Below are 27,435 nucleotides of genomic sequence, written 5' to 3'. Positions count from 1 at the left end.
AGGGAGCAAGAGTAGAAATTTTAGGAAAATTCAGAAAATGAGAGAAAAGAGGAAAGCGTATAAGAAAATCCTTAATAAAATAATATCAACTATAGTGACAGTAAAAGGCGATAACAGATTCTTTGCACAGACAAAAATAGGCGCAAAGATACTTTAGCATTATTAGACTCGGGAGCAGGCGCTAGTTGTTTAGGCAAGAACGCAAATACATTTTTGGTAGGGAAAGAAAATTAGGTTCTGCAGATATCAGGCCAGAACATTAGAACGGCAAATGGGAACGAAAACCCACTGATAGGAGTGATTACACTACCGGTCGAATGGGATGATATGACAAAAGAACTAGAGTTTTTAATAGTACCAGGACTGCAACAAGAAGTCTACTTAGGCATTGACTTTTGGAAGACCTTTAGTCTTAATCTAGTTAGATCGACAGAGCCCTCAATGTATAGTGCCGTCGCAGAGCTCGTACCCGCCGAGGGCGACCTGTCGTTCGACGCGGTTCAACCCGATCTCTCACCCAAAGAAGCCAACGCCTTGGACAAACCGAAAGCGCAGTTTCGGTCATTCGCTGTGCTAGATCTAGGCAAAACCGATATGGAAGAACACGTAATTGAAGTCATAAATGAAAATCTCCCAGTGAAACAGCGTCATTACCCCATATTTCCTGCAATACAAAAGTTAGTTTACCAAGAGCTCGACAGAATGCTGAGTATGGGGGTAATCGAAGAAAGTAATAGTAGTTGGAACTCACCTGTTTCACTGGTAATTGAGGGAACAAAGAATCAGTTATGCCTGGGCGCTAGGAAGGTGAACGAACGGACTGTGAAAGATGCATATCGATGGGATCTTGAGTCGTCTCCAGAATACGCGATAAATCTCAGCCGTCTATTTGAATGTTGCCTTCTGGCAAATCCCTTTGGAGAGAAAATCTAGAGAAAAGACAGCCTTTACAGTGCGTGGTAAGCCGTTATACCACTTTACAGTAATGCCGTTTGGTCTGTGTAATGCGGCACAGAGGATGTGTAGGCTTATGGATAAAGTCATCTCTGCTACGTTACGTGAGTCTGTCTTTGTGTACTTAGATGTCCTGTTAGTGTGTTCAGAAAGTTTCTCGTCTCATTTGGGTTTACTTGAAAGTTCGCTCGTTGCTTAAGGGAAGCGAAGCTAACAATCAATGTGGAAAAAAGTAAATTTTGTTACAAAGGGTGTAACGAAACTTTTCCGTCCCGGCGCTTCTTCAATAAGTGCTAGGGGTATACTCGCCGTGTCCAAGGTACGCTTACAATAGATTTGTAAATTTGAGACACCGTGCAAATCGTTTTCATATAAATTCACTTTATTTCTCTAATTATATATATGTATGTACACTATAATTAAAATGAAAAATTTTACGCAAACAAAAGAAGAAATATTTGTTGTTTTCGTTTCACTGTATGCTTGCTCTATACTGTGTGGTGGGCCAACGGTACTCCTGCCCCGTTATGACGCCTCGATGGTCGTTGCTGGTGTGTGTGTAAATGTGTTTTGTGACGCCTTGCGTCGGCGCCCGTGTCCCGTTAGGAACGTCCCGTTAGGACGTCCGGCTGGTCGTTACCTGAGTGCGTGTAAAACGTGTTTCGGTGACGCCTTGCGTTGGCGTGTATGTACGCAACCCTAGTGTGGTTGACGTCGTGTATTTGCGTGACTCTGCTGTGGTCAGCGTAGTATGTGTGCGTAGTGCTGTTGTGGCCAGCGTGGTGCGGTGACCAACGTAATGTGCTTGCGTAGCGCCGTTGTGGCCCGCGTCGTATGTTGGCGCTTGCGGTCAGTGTAGTGGGTTGGCGCAATGCTGTGACCAACGTCGTATGTTTGCGTAGTGATGTAGTCCACGTAATATGTTAGCGTGGTGCGGTCGCGGTCAGCGTAGTGGCTGGCGTAATGCTGTGGCCGACTTAGTGTGTGTGCGATTGTGGCCGGGGTAGTGGATTGGCGTAATGCTATGGCCAACGTAGTATGTTTGCGATTGTGACCAGCGTGGTAGTTTGGCTGGCGAATGTCACCTGCTCGCGGGGCACGTCACTGTGGTGGTGCCGTTGCTCTCGAGGTCTCAAGCGTTGTTTGGTGGTATAACCGACACATTCACCACTTGAGGCCACGACTCCATTAATTTGGCCCACACTCCTGTGAAGCGACCTGTCCGCATGGTAGAACCGACAACTTCAAGGGACGCTCCACAAGTAGCTCTGGTCACGACCACAGCTCCGTGCTTCGGCACGAGGGTAACTCTGGTACAGTTGACGTAGTAGGTTTGCGTAATTTTGCTGTGTCAACGCAGTATATTATCGGGGCGCTGTCGTAGTCAGCGTAGTAGATCGGCGCAGTACTGAAGCCAACGTAGTGTATTATATTTCTCGGGGTTAGTGCGTACTTCGCCGACGCGCTTGTGCCACCACTTGCATTGTGGCTCTCTTGTCGTTGCTAGGCGTAGGGTCTCCAGTGGCTGCCGTGATAGTGCGTCCGCTACCAGGTTCAGCTTCCCTTTCCTGTACTCGATGTAGAAAGTGTGTTGTTGAAGCTCCAAGGCCCATCGTGCTATACGGCCTGAAGGCCTCTCGATGGAGTTTAACCACTTTAGAGACATATGGTCCGTGATTAGCTTGAATCGGTATCCTTCCAAGTATGGCCTTATCTTGCGTATTCCCCAGACTATCGCGAGGCACTCCTTCTCGGTGGGCGAGTAGTTCGTTTCCGCCTTGTTGAGTTTCCTGTTGGCGTAGGCGATCACGCGTTCTCCGCCTTCCAGGTCCTGTGTTAATACGGCACCCAGCCCGAAATTGCTGGCGTCCGTTTTTAAGGTGAAGGTATTGGTGAAGTCCGGGCAGGCAAGTATCGGTGCTTCCGTGAGCTTTTGCTTTAAGACCTCGAAGGCCTCCTGTTGTTCGGCCTCCCACTTCCAGTGTTTGCCCTTTTTCAGCAGGGTTGTGAGTGGTTGGCTGATCGTGGGGAAGTCGGGTACGAAACGTCGGTACCAGGATGATATACCGAGATATTGGCGTACCTCTTTCACGTTCGTTGGTGGCTTCAAGTCTTTGATGGCCGTGACTTTCTCGGGGTGGTCGGTGTGAATTCCCTTGTCGCTTACTAGGTGTCCTAGGTATCGGATTTCCTTCTTGAAGAATTCGCATTTATCCGGATTTATTCTGAGGTTGGCGCGCTGTAGTCGTAGCATTACGTCTCTCAGATAGCGATTGTGCTGCTCCAGAGTGGATCCTATGACGATTATGTCATCGAGGTATGCGAAGGCGTGGGGTTCCATTTCAGGCCCAATAACCTGATCTAGTGCTCTTTGAAACGTTGCGGGTGCAGAGTGTAGGCCGAAAGGCATAACGCTCCACTGGAATAATCCGCGTCCCGGTACTGTGAAAGCTGTGTAGGGCCGGCTCTTGGGCTCCAGTGGTATTTGCCAGTAGCCGCATAACCTCCACTTCCCGTTTTTCTTCTTGGCCAGTACGATCGGTGCGCTGTGTGGGCTACAGGATGGCTCGATGCATCCTTTCTGGAGCAATTCGTCAACTTCGCTGTTGATGATTGTCTGCATGGCTGGGTTGCGTGGGAAGTAACGTTGCTTGATGGGGCGTTCGTTCGTGAGGACAATCTTGTGCTCGGCTATTGTCGTCACTCCACTCATGCTCTCGAATTTTCGGAGTTCCTTTGACAGAAAACCGCGCACTCGTTCCGCTTCTTCCTGTATGTCGTCGTCGTTGTTTTGCATAATGCCGTCGTGCTTGAAGTTACTACTGCTCGGTGCTGTTACACTCTGAATGGTTCCAGATGGGGCTCCAGGGGTGCTTCCAAGCGTATCTAGGCCCAGTATAATGTCGTCGATCGCTCCGGGCATGACGTGTAAAGCTGTGTGGAGTGACGCTTCTCCGAGGCGTACCTCAGTCCTTATGGCGTCGAAGATGGTAGTGCTAGTCCCGTTTGCCATCGTTATTTTGGTGGCCACTCTCACCATTTCTCCGCTTCCCGAGTTCACCACACGTTCTGCAAAGCTGCTCGAGACGAAACTTCTTGATGCTCCTGTGTCGATGACCGCCTCGGCTGATTCCCCGCCGAGCTTGGCTACGGCGTAGAGGCGACCATGCTCTTGGTACATTGTTACTGCCGTTTCAGCGCTGGGTTCCTTGGGTATCGTTACTGCCGTTTCGGCGCTAGGTCCCTTGGGCTCACGGCGCCTTCTTCTTCGTGGACCCCTCTGTCGTTTCCCTGACGTCGGCGGCAGCATTCGATGGTTCGTATATCGTTGCGGCCACATTCCCAGCAAAAAATTTTCTGTGGGTTTCGGCACCTATTGGTATCATGTCCTCGTTCGCCGCATCTCCTGCATACGCCGTTGGGGTCGTATCTCTTATTGCCTGGAGGCGTGCGGTTCGATAGGTTCGGTGGTGGTGGTGGTTGTTTTGCAAGTTTTGATGGTGACACCCGGGTTGTGTCACTGGCGATGTGTCGCGTAACTTCGCGGTGATGTCCGACTGATGATCTTCGATAGTCCTCGCGTATGCTCTCGTATTCTTCGGCAAGTGTCAGGAGCTCTGCGAGATTAGTGAAGTCCCTCCGACGGATGTAAAGTTGGTAATCGGGGTGGCTGTTACGGAAGATTCGTGCCAGCCGCTGTTCGCTGGTGTACCCTGCATGTCTCATCAAGCTCTGGATTCCTAGTACGTAGTCCTTATACCTCTCCTTGTTGTGCTGCCTTCGTTGGCGTATGTTGTCGTCGAGCCGCTCGAAGTACCTGACTGGTAGGAAGAAACATAAAAATCCTTTTTGAAGCTTGTCCACTCTCCCCAGTGCGCATTGTTATTGCGGTACCATTGTAGCGAGGCGCCCCTTAGTAGTTCGAGCATGGTTTTTGGCAGGAGTTCCACGTTTAGCGCGTATACTTCGGCTAACTCCTCTAACCGTTCGATGAACGCTAACGGGTCCCGTCCACCTTCATACTTTACGGACCACTTTCTTACCTGGTCGATGATGGGCGCGAACACCATGGTCGGTGCTTGAGTTACGTGGCATGTATAGTTCATAGCTGGTGCCGTCATTCCCGCTGGTAAGTACGGTTGCGTGGGTTGAGATGTGCCGGTTGATGATGCCGTAATTTCTGATGGTACTTGTTGTTGTGTGGGTACTGTATTCCTGGGAGGAGACGCGAATTGAGTTTGTTCTACTGTTGTAACGGGGACCTTCGGTGTGCCTCCTCCGTTCGACGGAGTCGGTGTCTTAACCTCATTTACGTCGCTCATGTGCGTAGTTTCCTTGTAGGTGGCTTGTAGGGATACAATTTTTTCGTGGATTTCCGAGTCCGTATTTGCCTTTGAGGCCAGTGCTGCTATGCGCTTTCGGATTTCTCGGGTGGTACCTGTCTGCTCAATACCCAATTCCTGTGTGATGGATATCAGCTGCTCCTTTGAAATTGTGCCTAACCACGTGGTAAAGATCTGGTCGACCAGTTTGTGGTTAGGTTTCTCGTCAGGAATGTTCCTTCTGACGTGTAACGATTTGCAGGTCCCTGCTCGGGCACCAATTGTAACGAAGCTTTTCCGCCCCGGCGCTTCTTCAATAAGTGCTAGGGGTATACTCGCCGTGTCCAAGGTTCGCTTACAATAGATTTGTAAATTTGGGACACCGTGCAAATCGTTTTCATATAAATTCACTTTATTTCTCTAATTCTATATATGTATGTACACTATAATTAAAATGAAAAATTTTACGTAATCAAAAGAAGAAATATTTGTTGTTTTCGTTTCACTGTATGCTTGCTCTATACTGCGTGGTGGGCCAACGGTACTCGTGTCCCGTTATGACGCCTCGATGGTCGTTGCTGATGTGTGTGTAAATGTGTTTTGTGACGCCCTGCGTCGGCGTGCGTGTCCCGTTAGGAACGTCCTGTTAGGACGCCCGGCTGGTCTTTGCATGAGTGCGTGTAAAGCGTGTTTCGGTGACGCCTTGCGTTGGCGTGTATGTACGCGACCCTAGTGTGGTTGACGTCGTGTATTTGCGTGACTCTGCTGTGGTCACCGTAGTATGTGTGCGTAGTGCTGTTGTGGCCAGCGTGTTGCGGTGACCAACGTAAAGTGCTTGCGTAGCGCTGTTGTGGCCCGCGTCGTATGTTGGCGCTTGCGGTCAGCGTAGTGGGTTGGCGCAATGCTGTGGCCAACGTCGTATGTTTGCGTAGTGATGTGGTCCACGTAATATGTTAGCGTGGTGCGGTCGCGGTCAGCGTAGTGGCTGTGGCCGACGTAGTGTGTGTGCGATTGTGGCCGGGGTAGTGGATTGGCGTAATGCTATGGCCAACGTAGTATGTTTGCGATTGTGACCAGCGTGGTAGTTTGGCTGGCGAATGTCACCTGCTCGCGGGGCGCGTCACTGTGGTGGTGCCGTTGCTCACGAGGTCTCAAGCGGTGTTTGGTGGTATAACCGACACATTCACCACTTAAGGCCACGACCCACTCCTGTGAAGCGACCTGTCCGCATGGTAGAACCGACAACTTCAAGGGACGCTCCACAAGTAGCTCTGGTCACGACCACAGCTCCGTGCTTCGGCACGAGGGTAACTCTGGTACAGTTGACGTAGTAGGTTTGCGTAACTTTGCTGTGTCAACGCAGTATATTATCGGGGCGCTGTCGTGGTCAGCGTAGTAGATCGGCGCAGTACTGAAGCCAACGTAGTGTATTAGCTATGGTGCTCTTGCGGCCAGCGTAGTAGATTGGCGTAATGGTATGGCCAGCGTATATATTAGCTATGATGCTGTTGCGGCTAGCGTTGTATGTTTGCGTAGTGTTGCTGCGGCCAACGTATATGCTTGCGTAGCGCTGTTTGTGGCGCTGTTACTGTCGGCGCAGGCGGGCGGACGCTGCCTGTTCGCGGGTGAGCGTTACTGTGGTAGTGCCGTTGCTGGCGAAGTCTCAAGCGGTGTTTGGTGGTATAACCGACACATTCACCACTTGAGGCCACGGAGTCTTGTTCCAGCTGGATGACGAAGGAAATTAGCGTCCCATAGCATATATGTCCGCGAAATTAAACAAAGCCCAAAGGAATCACGGAGCTCGAATGTTATGCTGGCGTAGTAAGTGTGAAGAGATTTAGGCCCTACGTCAGCGTCTGCCATTTGCTATCATTAGCGATCACGCAAGCCTTAAATGGCTAATGAATTAAAAGGATCGGTTTGGCAGACTCTATGACGAGCATCACAATGATATTAGCCTCTCGACGTAATATGCGAACATCACAGGGCGATATCATTATCACAACATCAATAATAATTGAGTGTTGCAGATCAACATGTTTGTTGTATTGTATCGAACATTGGTTCGAATAGTTCGACACTACCAATGCCAAGTGCAACAACATAAAAATATAATTAGCGTCGATGTGCTCTGAAGAACCAACAGAGTTATATGCTTGTGAGCAGGCGAGCGTAACTTAAAAGCATAGGTAAGGGAATATACCCAAATTACGTGACCCCTTTATGGGGAGGGGGGTTTCGTTAGGTATTACACCCGGTCACAGGGGAGGAGGGGAGGGATTGGGGCTTTGTCACGTAGTCAATAATCTCTAAAAAATCTTGCAATTTTTTTGTGGAATTTATTTCGCGTCAAAAATTTCCATGAAAAATCATCAGAAAAACGTGCACGGTAATGCAGTGGACGACGTGTCTCGCGTGCGACCTCTGCATGTCCTCTCCAGAAGACCAACAGAGATCTTATAAAATATACTACCGTTGGTCACCGAGGGGAGGGAGGGGGATAAAAAGTTGTAGAAAATGGGTCACGTAGTTTGGGTACGTTCCCTAAGGCAATCACCAACACACCCACTTGATATTGTACAATTGTAGGTACACATCTAATATCTAATCTAATCTAATATATATTATAAATGGGAAAGTTTGGATATCCAGACGTTTGTCTTTGGGCCTCACTCACGCAAGAACGGCTGGACAGATTTGGATGAAATTTGGCACACATATAGTATAAAAGGATCTACTAGCTATATATTTCTCAAAAGGGGCGAGGTCCCCGCCCCCTAGGAACAGTTATAATTTAATTATTATATTTTTTCGTCTTTGTGCCTGAATCACGCCAGACCGGCTACACGGATTTTGATGAAATTTGGGACACAGACAATAGTCTACTAGCCAAATTTTTTTCGGACATGGAAAGGCGGGTGAGGGTCCCACGACCCCTTTGAAAAATTACTTTTTAATAATTTTTACACATTATAACTTTACCTTTACTGCCCTTCACCAATATTACAACTCAATAGGTCAAATAAGTTGAGGGCTTACAAAATGAGCAGTGTCACCCTCCGTCCCCCTCCCCCTTCTCTCCCCCTCTGGTGTAAAATCTATAAATTGTTATAACTCAATATAAATGTTCTCCTAAATCAATTATTTTTGGTATCTGGCTCATACAAATCGAGATCTAAACAATTTTGGAAAAACGATCGGTGCTCTCTTATTAGTTTTACCTGAATGTTTCTTTGTAATTTTTCATTCGCTCCAACGCGCCTGTTGCCTTATTAACATGGTTTTATTATTAATTAGCTTCACCTTATTTGTAATCCCGTTATCATTCATTTCTGGATGGTTTTCGGGATCCGTCCGGTATCCCATCGGGGTCATTTCGGGACTTTTTCGGGACTATTTCGGGATCATTTTGGGACCCTTCCGGGATCATTTATGTATAGTTTTCGGGATTCGTCCGGGATCCCGTCGGGGTTATTTTGGGACATTTTCGGGACTATTCCGTGATCATTTCGGGACTATTTCGCGATCATTTGGGGACCCTTCCGGCATCATTTCTGGATGGGTTTCGGGATCCGTCCAGCATCCCGTCGGGGTATTTTCGGGATCATTTGCGTACCTTTGAGAGATAAATTCTTACTGGTTTCCGGCATCATTACGGGACTTTTTCGGGGTCATTTTGGGTCCCTTCCGGCACCATTTCTGGATGGTTTTCGGGATCCGTTCAGGATCCCATCGGGACCATTTCGGGGCTATTTTGGGATCATTTGGGGTATCTTCCGGCATCATTGCTGGATGGTTTTCGAGATCCGTCCAGGAACCCGTCGGGGTCATTTCGGGGCTTTTTCTCGCCTAACACGGGATCATTTGGGGACCCTTTCGGCATCATTTCTGTATGGTTTTCGGGATCAGTCCGGGATCCCGTCAGGTCATTTCGGGACTATTAGAGGGTCATTTGAGGACCTTTCCAGCATCATTTCTGTATAGTTTTCGGGATCCGTCCGGGATCCCGATGGGGTAATTTCGGGATCTTTTGGGGTCCCTTCCGGAATAATTTGTGTATAGTTTTCGGGATCCGTCCGGGATCCCGTCGAGGTCATTTCAGGACCTTTTCGGGATCATTTCTGGATGGTTTTCGGGATTCGACCGGGATCCTGTCGGGGTCATTTCGGGACTTTTTCTAGACTAATACGGTATCATTACGGGACCCTTTCGGTATCATTTTTGGATGTTTTTCGGGATCCATCGAGGATCCCGTCAGGGTAATTTCGGGACTATTAGGGGATCATTTGAGGACCTTTCCGGCATCATTTCTGGATAGTTTTCGGGATCCGTCCGGGATCCCGTCGGGGTCATTTCGGGACTTTTTTGGGATCCTTTGGGGTCGGTTCCGAACTCATTTCTGGATGGTTTTCGGGATTCCTCCGGGATCCCGCCGGGGTCATTTCAGGACTTTTTCGGGATCACTTGGGGTACCTACCGGCATCATTTATAGATGGTTTTCGGGATCCGTGCGGGATCCCGTCAGGTTTGGGACTTTTTCTCGACTAATACGGGATCATTTGGGGACCTTTTCGGCATCATTCCTGGATGGTTTTCGGGATCCGTACGGGATCCCATCAGGGTCATTTCGCGTATATTAGGGGATCATTTGGAAACCTTTCCGGCAACATTTCTGGGCAGTTTTCGGGATACGTCCGGGGTCCCATCGGGGTCATTTCGGGAGTATTTCGGGATCATTTGGGGTAACTTCCGGCATCATTTCTAGATGGTTTTCGGGATCCGTCCGGGATCCCGTCAGGGTAATTTCAAGACTATTAGGGTGATAATTTGAGGACCTTTCCGGCGTCGTTTCTGGATTGTTTTCGGGATCTGTACGGGAACCAATCGGGGTAATTTCGGGACTTTTTTGGGACTATTTCGGAATCATTTATGAACCCTTTATGGGTCATTTCATGACTTTTTCTGTAATATTTCGGGATCATTTGGGGACCCTTCCGGCATCATTTCTTGATGGTTTGCCGGATCCATCAGGGTCATTTAGGGACCATTTTGTGATCATTTGGGTACCCTTCCGAGGTCATCTCTGGATCCGTCCCTGATGCCGTAGGAGTCATTTCGAGATTTTTTTTTTACTTCTCCGGCATAGTTTTGGGACCCTTCCGGGATCATTTCTGGATCCGTGCGGGATCCCATTGGATCATTTTGGGACCCTTCCGGAATTATTTCTGTATGGTTTTCGCGATCCGTCGTGGATCCCCTCGGGGTCATTTCGAAACTTTTTCTGGACTAAGTCGGGATAATTTAGGAACCCTTCCTGGATATCTTCTGGATGATTTTTGAGATCCGTCCAGGAGCCCGTCAGGGTATTTTCGGACCTTTTCCCGGACTATTTCGGGATCATTTTGGTACCCTTCAGGTATCATTTCTGTGTGGTTATCTTGATAAGTCTAGAATCATGTCGTTGTCATTTCTGGTTTTTTGGGACTATTCCGGGAACTTTTGGAGACCCTTCCGGGCCATTCCTGGATGGTTTTCGGGATCCATCCGCGATATCGGCGGGGTCATTTCGTGGCTTTTTCTAGATAATTTCGGGATCATTTGGGGATCCTATCAGGTTATCAGCTCATTTAGATCTTTTTTTTACTCAATTAAAAAAATAAAATGCATTAGAAAGAAAAAACTTTTTAGACAGAAAAAACTTTTTAAACAGATAAATTGATAAGCAGGCTAACGTGAATAGCCCATATAATTCATTTTCTACTTGCGGACGGGACCGCGGGTAAAGGCTAGTATAGGTACATATATGTAGATTGGAATTCAGTGATGATAATCATGGTACATTTGTACTTTTTTGGTACATTTCGCTTCCCGAAAGTATGTTGGTACTACATTGACACATTTGGTACATTTTTGTAAAATACAGCACTACACTTCAAGTCATTTGCAAAGCAGCTCTGAACGCACAAAAAAATTTAAAATTTTTCGAAGAAAATATATAGTTAAGTTGTTTTGTTGCCGAGCACAATTTGCCATTTGCAATTATGGATCATTTAAATATGCTTATGAAAAATTCCATAACTGATTCTAAAATTGTGAACAAATTTCAATAGAATTAAAGAACAGAAAATAATAACTCAAATAAAAGGGCCAGAAAATTATAACGGAGGGTATTTCTAATGCCATTATTAAATCTTTGAAATACCATTCAATACCACTTGAAAAAATGATTGGTTTCACTACCGACAATTGCTCGGTTTTGATGGGAGCGAAAAGCGGAATGCAAGCAAGGCTGATGCAAGTTGTTTCAAATCTGCATGTTAATGGATGTGTTTGTCACATCTTAAATTTAGCTTCAATGGCCGCTTGTGGTGAATTTCCCAAAAAAATTGATACATTTTTAAAAGACGTAAACTTTCATTTTTGTAACTCCCCTTTGGAGGGCAGACTTTCAGAGTTTCCAAGAACATTTCGGTACAGAAATGCTTCCCCCCAACATTACATTACATACTCAGCTGAGAGCTATGGAGACAAAATAAAGGAAAATCACCATGTAGGAAAATGAACCTAGGGTAACCCTGGAATGTGTTTGTATGACATGTGTATCAAATGGAAGGTATTAAAGAGTATTTTAAGAGGGAGTAGGCCATCGTTCTATGGGTGGACGCCATTTAGGGATAACGCCATAAAGGTGGACCAGGGGTGACTCTAGAATTTGTTTGTACGATGTGGCTATCAAATGAAAAGTGTTAATGAGCATTTTAAAAGGGAGTGGGCCTTAGCTGTATAGGTGGACGCCTTTTCGAGATATCACCATAAAGGTGGACCAGGGTGACTCTAGAATGTGTTTGTACGATATGGCTATCAAATGAAAAGTGTTAATGAGTATTTTAAAAGGGAGTGGGCCTTAGTTCTGTAGGTGGAAGCCTTTTGGAGTATCGCCATAAAGGTGGACCAGGGGCGACTCTATAATATGTTTGTAACGTATGGGCATCAAATGAAAGGTGTTAATGAGTATTTTAAAAGGGCGTGGGCCTTAGTTCTATAGAAGGACGCCTTTTCGAGATACCGCCGTAGAGGTGGACCAGGGGTGACTCTAGAATTTGTTTGTATGATATGGCTATCAAATGAAAACTTTTAATGAGTATTTTAAAAGAGAGTGAGCCTTAGATCTATAGGTGGACGCCTTTTCGAGATATCGCCATAAAAATGGGCCCGGGGTGACTCTAGAATTTGTTTGTACGATATGGGTATCAAATGAAAGGTGTTAATGAGTATTTTAAGAGGGCGTGGGCCTTAGTTCTATAGGTGGATGCCTTTTCGAGATATCGCCATAAAGGTGGACCAGGTGTGACTCTAGAATTTGTTTGTACGATATGGGTATCAAATGAAAACTGTTAATGGGTATTTTAAAGGGAGTGGGCCTTAGTTCTATAGGTGGACGCCTTTTCGAGATATCGCCATAAAAATGGATCCGGGGTGACTCTAGAATTTGTTTGTACGATATGGCTATCAAATGAAAACTGTTAATGAGTATTTTAAAAGGGAGTGGGCCTTAGTTCTATAGGTGGACGCCTTTTCGAGATATCGCCATAAAAATGGACCCGGGGTGACTCTAGAATTTGTTTGTACGATATAGGTATCAAATGAAAGGTGTTAATGAGTATTTTAAGAGGGTGTGGGCCTTAGTTCTATAGGTGGAAGCCTTTTGGAGTATCGCCATAAAGGTGGACTAGGGGCGACTCTATAATTTGTTTGTAACGTATGGGCATCAAATGAAAGGTGTTAATGAGTATTTTAAAAGGGCGTGGGCCTTAGTTCTATAGAAGGACGCCTTTTCGGGATACCGCCATAAAGGTGGACCAGGGGTGACTCTAGAATTTGTTTGTACGATATGGCTATCAAATGAAAACTGTTAATGAGTATTTTAAAAGGGAGTGGGCCTTAGTTCTATAGGTGGGCGCCTTTTCGAGATATCGCCATAAAAATGGACCCGGGGTGACTCTAGAATTTGTTTGTACGATATGGGTATCAAATGAAAGGTGTCAATGAGTATTTTAAGAGGGCGTGGGCCTTAGTTCTATAGGTGGATGCCTTTTCGAGATATCGTCATCAAGGTGGTCCAGGGGTGACTCTAGAATTTGTTTGTACGATATGGGTATCAAATGAAAGGTGGACGCCTTTTCGAGATATCGCCATAAAGGTGGGCCAGGGGTGACTCTAGAATGTGTTTGTACGATATGGGCATCAAATGAAAGGTGTTAATGAATATTTTAAAAGGGAATGGGCTTTAGTTCTATAGGTGAAAGCATTTTCCAGATATCGACATAAAGGTGGGCTAGGGGTGACTCTAGAATGTGCTTGTGCGATATCGGTATCAAATGAAAGGTGTTAATGAGTATTTTAAAAGGCAGTGGGCCTTAGTTCTATAGGTGGAGGCCTTTTCGAGATATCGTCATCAAGGTGGTCCAGGGGTAACTCTAGAATTTGTTTGTACGATATGGGTATCAAATGAAAGGTGTTAATGAGTATTTTAAAAGGGCGTGGGCCTTAGTTCTATAGGTGGACGCCTTTTCGAGATATCGCCATAAAGGTGGACCAGGTGTGACTCTAGAATTTGTTTGTACAATATGGGTATCAAATGAAAGGTGGTAGTGAGTAGTTTAAAAGGGTGTGGTGGAAGGCGTTTTCGAGATATTGACCAAAATGTGGACCAGGGTGACCCAGAACATCAACTGTCGGGTACCGCTAATTTATTTGTATATGTAATACCACGAACAGTATGGTAGGTGTCCCACCCATTTTGCAAAGTTTTTTTCTAAAGTCATATTTTGCGACAATAAACCAATACAATTACCATGTTTCATCACTTTTTTCGTATTTGGTATAGAATTATGGCATTTTTTTAATTTTTCGTAATTTTCGATATCGAAAAAGTGGGCGTGGTCACAGTCGAATTTCGGCCATTTTTTATACCAATACAAAGTGAGTTCAGATAAGTACGGGAAATGAGTTTAGTAAAGATATATCGATTTTTGCTCAAGGTATCGTGTTAACGGCCGAGCGGAAAGACAGACGGTGGACTTTGTATAAAAACTGGGCGTGGCTTCAGCCGATTTCGCTCTTTTTCACAGAAAACAGTTATCGTCCTAGAATCTAAGCCCCTACCAAATTTCACAAGAATTGGTAAATTTTTGTTCGACTTATGGCATTAAAGGTATCCTAGACAAATTAAATGAAGAAGGGCGGAGCCACACCCATTTTGAAATTTTCTTTTATTTTTGTATTTTATTGCCCCATATCATTACTGGAGTCGAATGTTGACATAATTTACTGATATACTGTAAAGATATTCAATTTTTTGTAAAAATTTGACTTTAAAAAACTTTTTTTTAAAGTGGGCGTGGTCGTTCTCCGATATTGCTAATTTTTATTAAGCATGCATATAGTAATAGGAGTGACGATCCTGAAATATGACATCGTTATATCTTTAACGACTGCCAAACTACAGCTTGTAAAACTTTTAAATTACCTTCTTTTAAAAGTGGGCGGTGCCACGCCCATTGTTCAAAAGTTTACTAATTTTCTATTCTGCGTCATAAGGTCAACCCACCTACCAAGTTTCATCGCTTTATCCGTCTTTGGTAATGAATTATGGCATTTTTTCGGTTTTTCGAAATTTTCGATATCGAAAAAGTGGGCGTGGTTATAGTCCGATATCGTTCATTTTAAATAGCGATTTGAGATGAGTGCCCAGAAACCTACGTACCAAATTTCATCAAAACACCTCAAAATTTACTCTAGTTATCGTGTTAACGAACAGACGGACGGACGGACAGGCGGAAGGACTGATGGACGGACGGACATGGCTCAATCAAAATTTTTTTTTATACTGATGATTTTGATATATAGAAGTCTATATCTATCTCGAATCCTTTATACCTGTACAACCAACCGTTATCCAATCAAAGTTAATATACTCTGTGAGCTCTGCTCAACTGAGTATAAAACAAGTAAGGAAGGCTAAGTTCGGGTGTAACCGAACATTACATACTCAGTTGAGAGCTATGGAGACAAAATAAGGGAAAATCACCATGTAGAAAAATGAACCTAGGGTAACCCTGGAATGTGGTTGTATGACATGTGTATCAAATGGAAGGTATTAAAGAGTATTTCAAGAGAGAGTAGGCCATAGTTCTATGGATGGACGCCATTTAGGGATATCGTCATGAAGGTGGACCAGTGCTGACACTAGAATTTGTTTTTACGATATGGGTATCAAATGAAAGGTGTTAATGACTAGTTTATAAGGGTGTGGTGGAAGGCGTTTTCGAGATATTGACCAAAATGTGGACCAGGGTGACCCAGAACATCAACTGTCGGGTACCGCTAATTTATTTATATATGTAATACCACGAACAGTATGGTAGGTGTCCCACCCATTTTGCAAAGTTTTTTTCTAAAGTTATATTTTGCGACAATAAACCAATACAATTACCATGTTTCATCACTTTTTTCGTATTTGGTATAGAATAATGGCATTTTTTTAATTTTTCGTAATTTTCGATATCGAAAAAGTGGGCGTGGTCACAGACGAATTTCGGCCATTTTTTATACCAATACAAAGTGAGTTCAGGTAAGTACGGGAACTGAGTTTAGTAAAGATATATCGATTTTTGCTCAAGCTATCATGTTAACGGCCGAGCGGAAGGACAGACGGTGGACTTTGTATAGAAACTGGGCGTGGCTTCAGCCGATTTCGCCCTTTTTCACAGAAAACAGTTATCGTCCTAGAGTCTAAGCTCCTACCAAATTTCACAAGAATTGGTAAATTTTTGTTCGACTTATGGCATTAAAGGTATCCTAGACAAATTAAATGAAGAAGGGCGGAGCCACGCCCATTTTGAAATTTTCTTTTATTTTTGTATTTTATTGCCCCATATCATTACTGGAGTCGAATGTTGACATAATTAACTGATATACTGTAAAGATATTAAATTTTTTGTAAAAATTTGACTTTAAAAAAATTTTTTTTTAAAGTGGGCGTGGTCGTTCTCCGATATTGCTAATTTTTATTAAGCATGCATATAGTAATAGGAGTAACGATCCTGAAATATGTCATCATTATATCTTTAAATACTGCCAAACTACAGCTTGTAAAACTTTTAAATTACCTTCTTTTAAAAGTGGGCGGTGCCACGCCCATTTCTCAAAATTTTACTAATTTTCTATTCTGCGTCATAAGGTCAACCCACCTACCAAGTTCCATCGCTTTACCCGTCTTTGGTAATGAATTATCGAGCGTCTGCAATTTATGGTTCGTTATTGTCATTGGGAAGTGAGAGCCAAATTGCACAAGCCATGCTTATTTATTTCGTTTTGCAGAAAGCAGATGAAGAAACCAATCGCAAATGGAAGGTGTCGTTGGATTTCAAAACACTACCGAGCTGGCCAGATTGCACCAAAGTTTTAGATAGACGTTGGCACTACCTCGACTCAATTGAAAACGCTCACGCCGTCGGACCTGTACGTCAAAGCCTCATCAAGGTATAAAAGGTAAAGAATCAAAACAAGGGTTATTCACTTGCTTACTCAACTTCATCGTGTTCGGTGTGTTTTATTAACACACACAAAATACAAAACTGCGACCGGTTCAAGGCTCTTAGAAATGGGGCTTTGCATTAATTGCCTGCCGAAGGGACATCAATTGTCGAACTGCACATCAACGTTAAAGTGCAGAGTTTGCTCCCGTCAACATCATAGTTTGTTGCATCGAGGTACTACTCCGGAGTCATCAAATACTTCTTGGGCATCCGCCGTTCACACGCACATGAACAATACTTTGTCGGACCACATTACCCTCGCCACGGCTATGGCTTTGGTTCGCGACGCTTCCGGAAATTATCGTCTTGGCCGATCACGGATGAACTTTCGCACAACTGATGCTACCACGCAGCAAACCTAACATTGAGATTAAGAGTATAGGTCAGTCCTTCACCAGTATTAAATAAAAAACATCTACGAATATTATGTCACAAGCCACAGGGTTTGAATTACCACTCACGTTTTGTATCACGTCGCACATCGCTTATCAGCCACAGCCGAAGGTAGACACATCTTCTTGGCATATCCCATCAAACGTTGTGCTTGCTGATGATCAATTTTATAAATAAAAAAAAAATGATTTGCTTTTAGGGAGAGAGAGCTTTTTCAGCTCACTTTCTGTAGGGCAAATAAAACTTGGTAACAATCTTCCAATTTTACAAAAAAACTGCTTACTTGTTTAGGAGGACTCCGTCGATTCAAAGTTGGAAAACCTATGGAAGATTGAAGCAGTTACAACAAATGTGGACGTTTGGACCCCTGAAGAACATAGTTGCGAAAAATTATATAACGACACCGTTACTCGAAACTTTGAGGGTCGGGTGGTAGTTAAAATTCAATTCAAGGACAATCCTGCCTCCCTAGGTGGATCATCCACAACAGCTTTACGAAGGTTTAACGCATTAGAACGTCGCTTACAACAATCCCCTTTTCTAAAGACACAATATGTCACATTTATGGATGAGTATAAAGGCCTGGGTAACATGGTAACAGTACCAAACCCGAAACTAAATGAACCTCATTAATATATCCCAGATTACTGCGCTTCGAAGCCTGATAGCACAACAACCAAATTAAGAATGGTTTTCGATGCATCTTGTCGAACTTCTTCTCAGATATCGATAAATTATATTCACATGGTTGGACCAACTATAAAAAGCGAGCTCGTCATTCTCTTACTTCGTTTTCATTTAAATAGCCTTGCGCTTACAGCTTACATAGTGAAAATGTACAGGCAGATACTAGTCAGTGATGACCATCGGAAGTTTAAATATATCTTGTGGAGAAGCTCGCCAGATGATGATATTCCAACATTTCAGCTCAATACAGTCACACACGGAGTGGCATCTGCACCATATCTCGCTGTGCTCAGTTTGCCCTACCTCGCTGATCAATAGCAGTCAACTTTCGTCGTCGGTTCAAATGTTGTCAAGTCTACGTTGACGACTTAGTATATGGTGCTAAATCGATTGCTAAGCTATCGCGGATACAACAAAAGGTAACCGAATTATTAAAATTAGGGGGATTTGAGTTGGCAAAATGGCACTCTAATCATGAGCATTTCAGAGACGAACACTCTGACAAGGGCCCAAATCTCGATACGCCTTTCAACACCACTCTTGGTCTTAAATGGGATGAAATCCAGGATAGTTTTATATTTTCTTTTCTTCCAAAGCAGCCAATAAATGGTCGTATTACAAAAAGAACTATACTGTACATTGCATCGTCGCTCTTCGACCCTCTCGGGCTTCTAGCACCAATTGTGGTCAAGGATAAAATTCTTCTTCATAAAATATGGCTGCTGAAACTCGAATGGGACGAGTCTGTTCCGCAGAATATTTTATCAGCTAGGCAAACTTTTCTTGATAATCTTTCTCTTCTTACTCAATCAAGGTTCCAAGGTACTGCTTATCAACTAATATCCAGTCTCTGCAAATTCATGGATTTATTGATTCTTCGATTCGCGTGTATGGTTGTGGACTATATTCGCGCATTGTTCATTATGATGGCAATATTCGTGTACGCCTTCTCACGGCGAAGTCCAGGGTGGCTCCTACCAAACGACAGTCACTACCAAAACTGGAGCTTTGTGGTGCACTACTACTGTCCCGACTCTTAGCGAAAATTAAACCTTTGTTTTATAATTATAATTTTGATATCTTTCTTTGGATGTTTTGTTTTATCACAAAACTTAAGGAACCAGTTACAAATATTACTAGTGGATATCTCACTTCCGACGAACTACACCGTGCATTGTTAAGCATTATATGGAACATTCAACAGCAACACTTCGCCGAAGGTATTCGACACTTGCGAAGCGAGGCAATGACAAATGGTACACTAAGGAATTTAAACCCGTTCTTGCAGACGACTCAAGGATTTGAACTCCTGAAAGTTGGCGGAAGACTTGAGTTAGCAAACATCCCAGAATCCCAAAAACATCCGATCTTGTTGCCAAGTAAATGTGATTTCGTCACACGATACGTACGATATCTTCACATCAAAAATTACCATGCAGGACCAATTGATACAATTTTGAATCGTCAACGCTCGCGACCTTGCTAGACTTATTGTTCGGTCATGCATCCATTGTGTCCGATACAAGCCGAAACTACATCAACATATAATGGGCAATCTTCCCACTGAACGATTGACCCCATCACGTCCATTTTCCCGTTACGGCGTCGATTTTTGTGGACCTATCAACGTTTACCTTCGAATGAGATGCAAGGTACGCTATAAACTCTTCGTAGCCATCTTCGTTTGCTTCGCAACAAAGGCGTTGCACATCGAGGTCGTTTCAGACTTGTCTACGGATGCGTTCCTAGCATCGCTTACACGGATGAATGGAAGAAGAAGCCTTCCGTCAGACGTATTTTGTGACAATGCGACCAATTTAGTTGGTGCTTGCAGCAAAAGAGCTGAATTGAAAGCACAGGAACAGAACACCAAATCCACGCCCAATCCACAAGATTGCAATATTACAAATTTGAAAGGTCTTTCAATGGTGCCGGGATGTTGGGTCACCTAAAGACACACCCTGCATGTTGCCGTAGGACAGGAACACTTGCAAATGCATTTACTTTAAATTCAATCATTACCTTACTATTTAATAATGTACTTAACTGTCGCATTGACATTTCAATATTAGAGCATGAACTTATAATACAAACAGACATTTATGTACCCACATAATTAATAGGGGGACTCATGCAAGCATATAAACTTATAAGGTGTAAAATTATATGCATTTACACACGCTGTTATATGAACGCACCTAGTAATACTCTTGATAAACTGAATTGTCGATCAGCTGTTTTACTGTCAAAAAAATTTTCATTATTATTATTAATTAAAAAATGCCAAGATTAAGTGAAAAATTAAAACTAAAACGTCTTTACAAAGATATTGTCACGGATATTACCACCCCTAAGTTATCCCATCACTAAGGCGATGCTAAGGCAATGCCAAGCAGTATTTACGTTAATAATCAAATCAAGTATACACATATATAAGGCAGCCCAGAGAGATGTCACACACAGATGCGTTTACTTATAGGGCTATGTGCGCGCGAGAGACTGTAAACTACAAACATTCACATCAATAATTCAATCTTTATGTGTTTACATAAACGAATAAATAATTGCGTCTACACATATGTACGTATACGAGCAGCGGAGCGGCAATGCACAAACACATGCATATATCTTTTCTCAGTGGTCACAAGAGAGGGCAAAATGTGTGCACGTAGTTGTGGCTGGCGATTTTGTAGCCGAAACAACTAGTAGTAACTTCTGGAAATCGAAGAGCCTAGAAGTATGCAGCGTAAACTATAAAAGCGGTGCAGGCGAGTAAGAAGTAATTCAGTTTGATTTGAGTTGATCAGCAGTTACGACTAAGAAGATATCTAGCGAGCAATACCAGTATTATTTTGATTAGTGGAGTTGCATTTGAGCTATCAGTTTGGTTATTAAGCTATTCGTTGCACAGTTTGAGTATTATTGTGAAGCATTTTAATAAAGGCCATTTTTCCATTATTCAATATTGGAGTTATTTATTCAACAGTTTAGCGATACGAACCTAGCAAAAGGGGCAAATAAGAGGATTTGCAGCAAATTCGTTACAATTGGTGTCAGAAGAGGAATTGTTGGATAAATTCTAGAGGACAACAAGGACATGGCAAAGTTCAGTGAATTGAGGATCCAGCAGCTGAAGAAGGAGTTGGAGAGCCGTGGATTGAATACAAGCGGCGTTAAACTTGAACTTCAGGCACGGCTACGAGAGGCAATGGAAGCAGAAGGAATTGATGTGGGAGAGTATGTCTTTCATCTTGATGGCGAAGAGACAACGAAAATTGAAGAGAAAAACGAAACATCGCAGACGGTTAGCAGCACAGACTTGAACATGATATTGGCTGCAATATCTGCACAAACATCGACAGTAGCATCAATGTCGTCGCAACTGGCATCTCAACTGGAAGCACAAGAGGCACGTATAACAGAAATGTCATCACAAATATCCACCAACATGTCATCACAACTGGAAGAACAGAAAACGTATATGTCATCACAGATGGAATCCCAGGAGACACGTATCTCAGAAATGTCGTCGCAAATGTCATCTCAACTGGAAGAACAGAAGACATATATGGCATCGCAACTGGAAGAACAGAAGACATATATGATATCTCAGTTGGCTCAGCAGTTGAAAGCGCAAGAGGATCGCATATCATCGCAGTTGGAGGGTTTTAGTGAACGACAAGATAAAATGGAAGCTGAGATGGATGCTTTGAAAGATCGGATTCAGCAGTTACAATTAAATCGTCCAGCAGTTTCAGCGAGTAATCCAAAGGTAAAAACACCATCCTTTGACGGTTCTGTTCCTTTCCAGGTCTTTAAGCTACAGTTTGAGAAGACCGCAGCAGTGAACAACTGGAATGTGGAAGATAAAGTTGCCGCACTCTTCGTAGCATTGAAAGGACCAGCTGCCGAAATCTTACAGACTATTCCAGAGTACGAACGGAACAGTTATGACGCATTGATGGCTGCTGTAGAACGGCGATATGGAAGCGAACACAGGAAACAGATATTTCAAATAGAATTGCATAACCGCTACCAAAAAGCTAACGAGACTTTGCAGGAGTTTGCTTCGGACATTGAAAGATTGGCTCATCTTGCAAATGCGGATGCACCCGTGGAATACACGGAAAGAGTGAAGATTCAGAGCTTTATAAATGGCATACGGGACGTCGAAACGAAGCGAGCCACATACGCGAGCCCAAAGCAAACATTTTCTGAAACGGTATCCCATGCATTGATTCAGGAAACAGCGTCGCTTCTGTGTAAGCCAGTTTTCAAAGCACGCCGTGTGGAAGTAGAAAGGTCAGAGTGGGTAGAAACAATTTTGGAAGCACTGAAGGGATCTCAACAGAAGAATGCCGGAGTTATTAAATGTCTCAAGTGCGGCAACCCAGGTCACATTGCACGTCATTGCGATCTTGGTCCTAATAGTTCAACAATGTGGGTGGCCATAAACGCAAAGCTGGAGGAGATGAGCAAGAGCGAGTAAGAGGTAGAGAGCTAGACCGGGCTATTGAATGTCCTGTGATATCTGTGTCGCAAATTGGAAGGAAATCAAGCAGTCTTACCGTCAGAGGGAATGTGGATGGCAAGGAACGTGTACTGACTGTAGATACGGGCGCATCTCATTCCTTGATCCGATCTGATTTGGTTAACAAGAAAGTAAAGCGGTTACCTGGAACAAGGTTGCGTACGGTCACTGGCGAGTATAATCAAGTCCAGGGAGAAGTAATATGTGAAGTCTTAATTGGGAAGGTCATGGTTTTACACAAATTCGTTGTGGCGGAGATCGTTGATGAAGTTATATTGGGAGTGGATTTCTTGGTTGACCATGACATCAAGATCGATATGCAGAGAAGGGTGATGCATTATAAGAACCAGGATGTGCCAATTAACTTCAGTTTGGAAAAAGGTTTCAGCAGTAATAGAGTACTGGTGGAGAAAAGTCGACAAAGGCCACGAAAGTCAAAGGTAAAGGTTAATGAAACGAATGGGCCAAATAAATCAAAATCAAAAGTACCTGCGAGAGAAACACTGGCATTGACAAAACCTAAAAGACGCAGGAAAACGAAGCAACGAATTTCCGGGAAAGAATGCGAGGGCAGTTTCAAGCCGGAGCGCACTACTGTTGTAAAATGTGGGAACGATACCGATTATGCAAAGAAAATTCGTACAGCGCAAGCTCTACGAAGTGGTTCATTGGCCAAACAACAGAGTGTGAAGGAACGAACCAGGGTATTGAGTGGTACGATGAAACAGAGGTACCATGAGAACAATAATTCGAAAGGTTTCTTGGCGGGAGATTTGGTACTGTTATACAAACCTCAACGGCGGACAGGTGTTCCATCCAAATTTCGGTGCAGTTGGGAAGGCCCGTACAAGGTTGTGAAGAAGATCAGTGATACCATCTACCGCATACAAAGCATTGAGAAACCACGGAGTAGAAGAGTGGTACATTTGGCGATGCTAGCAGCGTTTAGATCGAGAGATTTGTCTGATCGGGACGATCAGACTTAGGTGGAGGGCAGTATCACGGATATTACCACCCCTAAGTTATCCCATCACTAAGGCGATGCTAAGGCAATGCCAAGCAGTATTTACGTTAATAATCAAATCAAGTATACACATATATAAGGCAGCCCAGAGAGATGTCACACACAGATGCATTTACTTATACGGCTATGTGCGCGCGAGAGACTGTAAACTATAAACATTCACATCAATTATTCAATCTTTATGTGTTTACATAAACGAATAAATAATTGCGTCTACACATATGTACGTATAGAGCAGCGGAGCGGCAATGCACAAACACATGCATATATCTTATCTCAGTGGTCACAAGAAAGGGCAATAATTTGTGCACGTAGTTGTGGCTGGCGATTTTGTAGCCGAAACAACTAGTAGTAACTTCTGGAAATCGAAGAGCCTAGAAGGATGCAGCGTAAACTATAAAAGCCGTGCAGGCGAGTAAGAAGTAATTCAGTTTGATTTGAGTTGATCAGCAGTTACGACTAAGAAGATATCTAGCGAGCAATACCAGTATTATTTTGATTAGTGGAGTTTCATTTGAGCTATCAGTTTGGTTATTAAGCTATTCGTTGCACAGTTTGAGTGTTATTGTGAAGCATTTTAATAAAGGCCATTTTTCCATTATTCAATATTGGAGTTATTTATTCAACAGTTTAGCGATACGAACCTAGCAAAAAGGGCAAATAAGAGGATTTGCAGCAAATTCGTTGCAATATTCTTGTAAATGACTTGCTGATGTTGGAGATTTCTGATGAAAATGACGGTAATATTTGTGCTTTTGGCCAGATGGCTTGTGTAATAACCATTTTCATTGCAGAGAATAAAAAAAGGAAAGAGGACGAAATTTGGGAGGATTTCACGTTTGCTATGGTTGCGTTCACTGAGATAAGGTATGGGTGTGACTTTGTTCACCATTCCGTCCCTAAATCTCACCAGTTTTTGCAAGACGTTTCGAACAATTGCTCGAGTTAGCCACTCAACGTTCCTAGTATTGTATGACTTGATCAAGGACGACGAAATATTCAACGGTCCGCGCTCTTGCAAGCAGTTCTCGCTAGAAACGCAACTTTTAGTTGTTTTATATCGCCTGGGCTCAAGTGGAGAGGGTGCCACGATAAGCAAAATTGCGAGTTTGTTTGGAGTTAGCGATGGCGGAGCAATACAAAACATTTTTTTTTTTGAAAAATAATAACTAATACCAAATCTTTATACAGAACATGACGAACAGAATATTTCAAGCCATTTTAAGGGTGAGACAGCAGTTTGTGTACTGGCCAGACAGTGCTGAGCGTCAAAGCTTAGTAGCTGAAACTTTTGACGAGTTGCCCCACTGTATTAGCTATGTTGATGACACTGAAATAAAGTTAGCCGAGAAACCGCTTGACGATCCGGAAGCTTAATTTTCTAGGAAGCATGTGTATTCATTGAAAGCGCAGGCTGTGTGCGACTATAAGCTACGAATCCGTCATTTGGTGCTCGGCTTCCCTGGAAGCGTCCACGATGCCAGAATATACAACAATTGTAGTTTAGTGACCCAAGCTTCAAGCTTGTTTACAGGTGCACAATGGCTGGCAGGCGACAGTGCTTATAAATTAACAAGTGCTGTTATAACCCCCTTCAGATCCACCTCTACAGAAATGACTTCGCATCAGCGAAATGCATTTAACCGCCAATTTAGCTAATATCGAATAAGAATTGAGCATTGTTATGGTATATTGAAGGAGCGCTTTAACAGTTTAAAAGAGCTCAGAGTTACGATACGAAATGATGAGTCGGTTAAATTTGCTTGTAGGTGGATATTAGTATGTGCAATTCTACACAACATTGTCATACAGCAAAAAGACGATAACATTGACATAACCGACATAACTGAGGGTGATATTGGTGGCGAGGATGAAGAGGGGCCTGAAACACCAAATTGGTCTAGCAGCGAGGGTGAAGCAAAACGGCGTGCTATTCTAACTTTTATGCACGCATCACATTAACAGAACTACACATTTCTATCCTTATCCCTCTCTCTACACCTATAACCATACCAACCTCTCTCCTTCCCTTTTATTCCTTCCACTTACTCTCTTGTTCTTCTTCCTCTTCATCTCCCCAATTTTCATCCTCCCACCAATTTTTCTCTCCGTCTTTTCCACTGCCTCTGTTTCTTATCCTATCCTTATTCCTATTCATGTTCTAATTTTTATTTCTATTCCCCTCACTCTATCTACAAAATCACACACACACATTAATTTTTGTTATATGTTGGGAAAACTCCACAATCCATTTTGTAAATATTCATATTTATAAATTTTTATAATTCATTACATTTGAATTCGCTTTTATTTTGTAATAAAAAATTTTAAATTAAAGAACTGAAAATGTAAAATTTCATTAAACAAAAATACGATTGCACTGAAATTTTTAGTTTCTTTAAAAAGTGCTGATGTAGGCAGATTTGTTGCCATTAACATCTGATTAAATATAATTAAGTTATTAATTTTCTAAAAATTTATATTACCCTAAAAAAACAAACATAATCATTTTACTCACATATTTTTTGTTCAACAAAGCAGGTAAATTAATAGTCGTGAATCTAGCTGCCAGAAAATTACTTTTATTCATAGTTGAGCACAATGCATTAGGTGTTAATTTCTACTACCACTTAATTTTTGGATTTAAATTAAATTTTCCACCACCATTATAATTTTAGTGTAACGTTCTCTACTAGCATTAAATTGTTTACCATTAAAAAATTAAGTAGTAGTCCAAATTGTTTTCATTACCATGAAAAAATTTAGTGGTAGTGGAAATTTAAATCTAATGCATTGTTCCCAACTATGCTATCATAGTATCATAGCTAAACTTTGTCTCGGTGAGCTTCTCTATGACAATAAGCAGTGTGTCCGTCTGCTTAGTTAAAATACAAGAATGAAACAACTTAAGCTTACAATCAATTTCATACTTCTTCAATCTTTCCTGACTTTCTAATTTAAATTTTTCAATTTGTAATTTCTCTTCTTTTTGTATTTCAAGTTCCATCTTTCTTAATTCAATTTGATTTTTCAATTCAAGCTCTTTTAGTTGTACTTTATTTTTTTCCCTTTCCCTCTCAAGCTCTAGTTTTTGAACTTCTAACTCCATTTTTTTTTCTTGAATAAGAAGAAGGTCGTTAAATGTGTTAGTAGTAGGCATTTTTTCCGTTAGTTTTTTCGTTGTTGAATCGGTGATAACGTTCTGGCTTGTGGCAATTTATGCTCAAAAGTGCTGTGTTGTGTATTGACCGGTTTTGCATTACACATTCTGTTCTGCTTGTGCTGCGTTAAATCAACACTACTTTGAAGACAAAGAGGCTCAGGAGTACTAGTTTGGCTTCTGGCGACAGGCTCAAAGACGGAGTCCTGTTCTGGTTCTGTGTCTGTGACATAGGAAATTTAGTAGGAATGGTCGATTGTCATTTGCGTATCAATTTGGCTGTCGAAAACAAACGGCGGTCTTACATTTTTGCGCTGCCCAAATATATCAGCAAGCATATCGAAATTTGGGCATATTTTTTGTATGTATGCTGTCACACTAGACTCGTCACCACTGGCCAACAAACCAGACCCCGTCTTGTTCTTCCAATCGAGAGCAGACACGTACGATGCCTTGAGGTATCTCATTTTGCATTTTAATGACACCCATTCTATTTGTCCTAGACTGCTTGCCATTGATTTTATTCTTGTGTAGAACCGTTCGGCTGTCGGCTTCTGACAAACAAAATATTTGAATATAAGTATTTACATCATTTTGCCAAAGTAGGTAGATCATAGATTCCTAGTAAAAGAATCACAAAACCAACGTACATACATACGGCCACAATTATGCTCATGTACATATGTATACAACAGACTGTCCCAGCCTGAACGGCGATATTTAGTTGAAACATGTAACAGCAACGCTGGGTCAGTGCAAGT

The 27,435-nt window shown here is 42.9% G+C and overlaps 1 protein-coding gene and 1 pseudogene across 1 annotated transcript in view; both read left to right on the top strand.

Moving 5' to 3' along the window:
- Window positions 1-27,435, top strand: part of LOC137235482 (calcium-dependent secretion activator-like) — a 3,515,579-nt gene that overhangs the window by 2,064,893 nt on the left and 1,423,251 nt on the right. The window lies entirely within an intron of this gene.
- Window positions 328-25,494, top strand: LOC137234554 (uncharacterized; annotated as a pseudogene).

The sequence above is a fragment of the Eurosta solidaginis genome, chromosome X, assembly GCF_040869045.1.
Source record: "Eurosta solidaginis isolate ZX-2024a chromosome X, ASM4086904v1, whole genome shotgun sequence".
Lineage (NCBI taxonomy): Eukaryota > Metazoa > Arthropoda > Insecta > Diptera > Tephritidae > Eurosta > Eurosta solidaginis.
This window is presented reverse-complemented; position numbering and strand designations above follow the sequence as displayed.